The sequence below is a fragment of the Octopus bimaculoides genome, chromosome 13 (genome assembly GCF_001194135.2).
Source record: "Octopus bimaculoides isolate UCB-OBI-ISO-001 chromosome 13, ASM119413v2, whole genome shotgun sequence".
Lineage (NCBI taxonomy): Eukaryota > Metazoa > Mollusca > Cephalopoda > Octopoda > Octopodidae > Octopus > Octopus bimaculoides.
The window spans coordinates 54,392,983-54,400,515 of NC_068993.1; the positions used below are offsets into that span (position 1 = coordinate 54,392,983).

General features: G+C 37.9%; 1 long non-coding RNA gene across 1 annotated transcript in view; it reads left to right on the top strand.

Moving 5' to 3' along the window:
- Positions 1-2,754: 2,754 nt before the first annotated feature.
- LOC128249301 (uncharacterized) overlaps positions 2,755-7,533 on the top strand; it is a 16,332-nt gene continuing 11,553 nt past the window's right edge. The window contains exons 1-2 of the long non-coding RNA XR_008265400.1: positions 2,755-2,823; positions 4,486-4,747. This is a non-coding gene — a long non-coding RNA (uncharacterized LOC128249301). The remainder of the gene's footprint in view (positions 2,824-4,485; positions 4,748-7,533) is intronic.

A 7,533-nucleotide genomic window follows, 5' to 3' on the forward strand; every position in this document is an offset into this window, starting at 1 on the left:
TACGCGTATACGTGTAGTAATAGCCCTTAATATAATTAATATATTTATATATAATGCGAGAGAGTTAGGGGTTGAGGATTCAATCCACTAAGGGATAGTATCTATCCAATATACTGCTGGGAGGGTACCCAATTATTGTTACACTAGTGTTATACCAAGTGCAATAAGTGGGTGCGGGTAAAAGGGGGTTATTTTTACTCTAAATTTATATAGCAATGAGAAATAGTTGTGCGCGCGCGTATGTGTTCGGCGATTTCCAGCATATGAAAGACATTGCCGAACACAGAAATATATATATATTAAAAAAAATAAAAAAAATCCGTTTAACACTTGTCATACTTGAAACTAAAGAATGCCCTTATAACCGATATGATCGACCAAAGACCCTTCCTTCCCTATAGGCAGTACTCCACCGTGGAGTCGCGATATGAGCGAAATCAGTAAAAGAGTAACATAACTATATCGGGTAAAATTCATTGAATTTATTTGCTTTCAGCAACTTCCTTCTCCCTTCTGTCGCCTGATGTCTTTTGTTAATATAATTGATATAGCTGATAATATAAAACATAAGACAGAGAGATGTGATACAATTCATTGTTATTAGTGACAGAAATATCTTAACTGATAAGTCGTGCAGTGCTGAGCATAATTAACTTTCTAAAAGTACAAAACCCATTCAACAATCGCGATAGTATCACAATAACAGCAACAGTTCTCTCACCATTGTATCGAAGTTTTGTGGAAAATCTCGATATAATATTAATACTTTAGTATCAATAATGATTGTTGTTTGAGTGGTCATTTGTGGTATTATAAGAGGTTTCAGTTCCTCGATACAGCTTGTACAGTTAAATCTGGTTCTGATTACAGAAACAGTGTTATTTTTAACCATGTGAAGCTAAAAAACCTTAATGTCAATTCCATATTTACATCATAATGATATATCCATAGTTACACATTCAATAATTTCAAACAAATCTCAGTAATATAGTATTTTTGTCGTATATAATATATGTATGTATATATATTGATATTTTCCTTATTTATTGATTATTGTCTTTAATCAGTAAGCTAATATAATTATAAATGTGAAAAGCAAATTTAGAATTTGCAAACGAATACACAGTAATCTGCAACCAGTGTTCCAAAATATAGCTTGCACTCTGAAAATCACCTGTTCTTTACCTTTGTATTAAGATTATGCTAGAGGTTAGGAACGCGAATAAACCTGGATCCTCCAACATTCTTCTCGAAGTTTTTTACTCTTTCTCATCGGTACAGTTTTGTAGTCATAACTTGAACCCGTTACCCCAAGGTAGTAGCTTTCTTATCACTGCTTAACCATTTTCATTATAGAAAAAATACTCGAGTCAAAAACTCCAACAATCTTAGATTAGTATTATTATTATAATTTTTTTTTTTCTGTTAAGAATACTTTAATTAGTTAAATTCTGTATTCACAACGTGCGTTGCAGAAAAAAACCAGTTTGAAATGTTATCTGGAGATCAAAAGGATAAGAGGGAAATATTTGAGTAGCACTTTATAGGAGAATCGTTAGATCCTCTATCGGTAAATTCTTTTGCCTGACAATCACTGGAATTGCAGAGAGGATTTCTACCTGATCGTACTGATTCTGAAGAGCTTTCTAATTCATAGTTTTCAGTTAGAATGCGTCCTTTACGATTCTTTTGAGTCATTGCTATGGAGTGGTTCTGCTTGGACGAAAAGCCATCTTTATGTTTGCCTCTTTCTTTTAGATTGGCATTGAAATAAGCACAGGCATTGGTATACCATTCTTTCTTCGAATTCCATGTCATAAAGGAGGTGATTTCTTCAGCAACTGTCTCAACACGCCATAATTCTAGGAGCCGCCGATACAACTCTCCATTTCCATGCTTCTGGAACGTCTTTTCCATACTTTCATCAATTTTCTTGTATTTCGTTGCACTTTTTTGCACCTTATGAAGAAGCATCAAAGTCTCTGCTTTGAAGCAGAGGGGTATAAGATACTCCCCTAGTTCTGCTAGTGCTGATATATCGCCACAAGGAGCATTACTGGCTGAAAGAATATTCAAAACAGTAGCTGCTTGGTTGCTCCAGTTCATATTTATTTTGGCCAGTTGAAAGTTTTTTAAAGCGCGCCAGAATGAGTGTTTTCGTTTCGTGAGGTTAGCAATACGTTCCTCCTGCAGCATATCGTACACCTTACGGGCATCCACCCTGAGATTTTTGTCCTCCAACGATTCATTGGTGTTTGAAGATTCACAAGGTAACTGCGACAAATTCGAGGACGTTACTGGCGACTGGTTCATGATGGAATTAGTGTCATTGAATGTTGGTGAACTGGTGTGAGGTAGAACTATGCCGACCATTGAGGGACAATCATTGTCATCACTTGCGTGTGAACGCATTTCTTGTTGTTGTAAGATATTTGCTTCACCGTTGCTGTCCCGACAGAGGTGAAGCTGCAGTGGAGTACACCTCTCCACTGCAGCTGTCAAGTTTCGATCGTGGTTCATGCTCATTGCTGCCGAGAAAATATCGCAGCTCTCTTCACTGTCGGTGAAATTTGAGGAGCTCGTTGATGGCGAGACAGTAAAAATCATGCTGTCATGGTTTTCCATCTCAGGAATCTCCATCTTTGTCGAGTAGTCGCAATGTAAGGGATATAAACGTTGGATAAAAATCACACGCAGTTCAATCCTTTCCCTACATCACTTCCTTTCTGTATGACGTCATAAGCAAACTAATAACTAACTCCTCCTCCTCTCTCACTTCATCATGCAATACCAACATCTCAGCAGACGACAGCAACACAGTCTGTGAGTTCTAGCGGATATTTATTCTTCCTTTTTCAGCCTTCTTTTTATTCCTCGTCGTTTATCCTCTCCTAGGAAAACAGTCACCTCTTCATGATGTTTCATGTTTTAATGTCCTTATATGTGTGTGTGTATGTGTGCGTGCGTGTGTGTGTGTGCGTGTGTGTGTGTGTGTGTTTGTGTGTGTGCGTGTGCGTGTAGGTGATGGTAGTGGAGTTGCTATATTGGGGACGGCAGCAGTGGCGGTGGTGGTATAATGCTGGTAGATTGTGTATTGGCGTAGTGAGTTGGTATAGTAATGGTGGCCATACGATGGTCTAATGAAATTCGTATGCAGTGCAGTGGAGGTACATATGCAAACGAAAATACTAAGTGGGGAAAAAGATCTACATGGACACGTGAAAAACATTGTTTAAAAAAAAAAATTAATTTGCAAGCTTCAACTTCTTACATTCCATGTCACTGCATGGATAATCACTTCCAAACACCCAGAAACACAAGCAAATCCCCAGAGCACAATCGCAACAACATCTGCTTGCCCACTCACCCTAAACAAGCCTAAGGAACACATACGAAAACTGACGTGTACTGAGGGGTAAACTTCTTACGATAAGGGCAGAAGAATAACACGTTTTGTTTAGAACGAGGACTTCCACTAGAGGCGCTTGGCTTAGTGGTTAGGGAGTTGTGCTTTCGATTCCGGGACCGGGCGACGCGTTGTGCTTTTTTTTTTAAAGCAAAACACTTCATTTCATGTTACTCCAGTCCACTGAGCTGGCAAAAATGAGTAATCTTGCGACGGCGGGGATTTATACGTCAGGGAAGCCGGTCCTTATGAGTCGACATGACTCTAGAAGATGACTATTACTCTACCTTTTACTGAGTCCTTCTTACCCATCTCTACAGTGGCCACAACATGAACCTATGGGTCACACAGATTGTAACCCAGCAACTCGGATGCACACGACATTCCACCGGTTATAACGGTGTGAGTTCCAGTTGATTCGCTCAACGGAACAGCCAGCTCGTGAAATTATCGTGCAACTGGCTGAGAATTCCACAGACACGCGTACACTAAACCTAGTTCTCAGGGAGATTCAGCGTGACACAGAATGTGACAAGGCTGTCTCCTTTGAATTACAAGTATAACACATTTTTGCCGGTTTAGTGGACTGGAGCAACGTGAAATAAATTGTCTTGCTCAAGAACACATCGCGCTACCGGGAATCGAACATTCGACTACGATCGAGAGCCGAATATCCTAACCATTAAGCCAAACGCCTGCACACACAGTCAATATACCAATAAATGCACCATCACATAACCAAACTGACATACTACTCCTGATGCTTTACGAACACACACCCTACCTTCACTGCACCGCATAAGACTTTCATTAGGCCACCATGACGAAACCAACTCACTACGCCAATACACAATTTACCAGCATTGTACCACCACTACTGCCATAGCAGCAACTCTCACCACCATCACCTACACGCCAAGACATTAGCACCATCGTTGTAGTAAGACACTACCACCGTGACTATTATACCAGCACACCACACTACTGTTACCCTTACATCAACACACACACACACCACTCATCACTGTACTAACGCAATATAATTTATGTTAAGACCAGGCGATCTCTCTCGTTTTCAGGCTGTGGATTGTTTCTTTGCAGGAAATATTCTCGACTCGGTTCCGGACACCATTTGTAACTGTTTTCTCTTCTGTTACCCAAACACTTCCAAATGCGGACTTAACTGTCGCTTGTGCGCTTCTATATGGCACATAAGATTGTGGTTATTTCTCCGCCAGGTAGAAAATAGGAAATTGCTTGTATAACAAGTATTCACAAACGTCAGAAACTGTAAAGGAGTGCAAAGAAAAATGCGTGGATCCAACGGAACTTGAACACAAGGTGAGCTCCTTCTGAACAGAATATATACTTCCGGCCATGACAATTTCATCTTTAATAGAGGCAGTGAGCTGGCAGAAACGTTAGCACGCCGGGCGAAATGCTTAGCGGTATTTCGTCTATCTTTACGTTCTGAGTTCAAATTCCGCCGAGGTCGACTTTGCCTTTTTATCCTTTCGGCATCGATAAATTAAGTACCAGTCGCTTACTGAGGTTGATCTAATCGACTGGCCCGCTCCCCCCCCCCCCAAATTTCGGGCCTTGTACCTAGAGTAGAAAAGAATATAGGCAGTGTATATAGGACATGATATCTGCTATGTTAAACTCGTTGTAAGACAATAGATGATTTAGGGAAGATTAGTTTTCTATTTCTAGCATGTCAAGCGACCACGTAGAGGCTCTTTGGTTGAACGTATTTAAGTATGTTTAACATTTGTCTTCGTTGAACTCCAAACAATGAAATACTCGCACCAAACGGACTATCGAGGGTGCATTTATATGGTTTCTCGTTTAACTAGCCAGAAATAGCAGCCAGATCATATCGTACCCTCTCAGAGGATGGAATGATACATTTGATAATCTAGTTCTAGAGAAACTGTAGAGAAATCACGGTAGAGTAGTGGCTGAAACGTTTCGATCGTAAGTATGTCTACTCGGTCGTGTCTGACTTGGCGCCAAACAACAGAAACAATTACAACCATTTTGGAGTCTGATTTAAAACTGAAGGGGGAAGAAATGCGCAAGGATGCCGAGGGAGAGAGATAGGGCTTAGATTTGACTATTGCAATGTTAGAAAGAGGCACAGAGAATGGTATCAACAAAGGTCTGCGAATGTTGTTGAGAGAAAAAAAATAGGGTCAACTCCAGTTTCAGATCCGGACAAAATTTTTTTTTAAATAGCGTAATATGTGTAAAACTTTTTTTTGTTTTGGTGTGAAACCGGAGTGTAACCGAAAATACAATACTATGGGAGGACATGGTGCTATGATTGATACGTGGAAGGTGTCTCATCCAGAAATAAGGATGCAGAGCACGGACAGTAATATGTCGTGATTCACGAACAGGAATATGTCAACCCACAGACAATAACATTTTAGAAGGGTATAAAGTCGACTGAATCTATCATAAAGCTTGCCTAGAACTAATTTTATTGGCCCAAAGCGAAATATCAAAACTTTTCCCTGTCGGGATTTGAACTAAGAACGTAACCACACTCCAGATTTTTATAATATACCATACACATAACTGCGGGAACGAAATTTGCTTGGAGGGTGCAAACCCAGATTTTTAGGAGGAAGTTCAAAGCGTTTACATTGCCCCTCCCCCAACCTCGCTACAAATTTCCCGACCATGACCATAAAGTATTTTAACCCTACTCTTTTGATTTTTTTACTATCAATCGCCTCTTTTATAGTAATTTTTCATTCTTTTTAACCTCTGATGATATTTATAGGTAAATTATATTCAGCTTTATTCATGCAAACGCAATATGAATCGTTAGTTTTTTTTAAAAATATTTCCAATAAAAACAAATGTCGTGGCGATGAACGGGACGTTATACAACGGCATCAGAAATTTACATACAAATTAAGAAACAATCATAAATGCATATAAAGACAACACATAATAAATGTTTTAAATACTTTCTTTAAAAATGAAGACAAAAAGCAACAACAGTAGCAGCCGCAACAATAAAAATATAAAAGTGTTGAGTGAAGAAAGTTCCTCTTTATTGAAACCATCTGTAATAGCAGGCAGACTCCAGTAAAGTGTAAATATACATCTAGACTATAATTAATTGCTATTTTTTAACCAGGCACATAGGAAGGGCTATCGTCTATGTATGGCTCTACCACAGAATATCACTGGTACTTGTATTAAGGCACCGTCATAGGTTAACTTCATCGCGAGATGAAAGTTTTTCTTTTATTCTTGTTTAAAAAAACATAAAAGGGATTTAAATTGCAAATATTTTCTCTGTTTTAGAGAAACTTCCGTCAGATTTGTCCGTTTCTTTGGGAACGCTGTGTGTGTGTGTGTATATGTATGTTGGATTAGATATGTACGTGTGTGTGTGTGTGTGTATGTATGTATGTATGCATGTACGTACGAATGTATATATGCATGCGTGTGTGTGTCTGTGTGTGTATCTATGTCCGTGCGCGTACGTGTGTGTGTCAGTAATAATATCAATAAATCTATGTATCGTATACCATGGGTTTAACAGAGATCCTCAGTAAATGTAAATTATAGGGATACAAATAGCATGGAGTGAATTTATATAGTCTCACACACACATGCACACGCATTGTATATGTACATATATGCATATATATTATATATATATATAGTTGGGAAAAGATTAGAGGTCTATACAAATAATTTTTTTTATAAATGAAAGATGGAGGTGGAAATAGCACAGAAGTAAATCTAAAACATTTCAATTTAAGAAGGAATTTAATAAAAAGGATTTTTAAAATTATATATATAAAAAAAATTTTACCGGTTTCGATAATGAATTTCATCTTATCAAATATCAGTAAAAATTTATAAAAAATTTAAGTAAAAACGTGTTTGTGACCCCGAGACAGAAGTTAAATTGTTTTTACTTTAAATTTTTATAAATTTTTACTGATATTTGATAAGATGAGATTCATCATCGAAACTGGTAATATTTTCTTTATATAATTTTTAAAAATAGCTTTTATTTGATTCCTTCTTAAATTGAAATGTCTTAGATTTACTTGTGTCATTTCCACCTCCATCTTATAAGATGTATGTACATATAT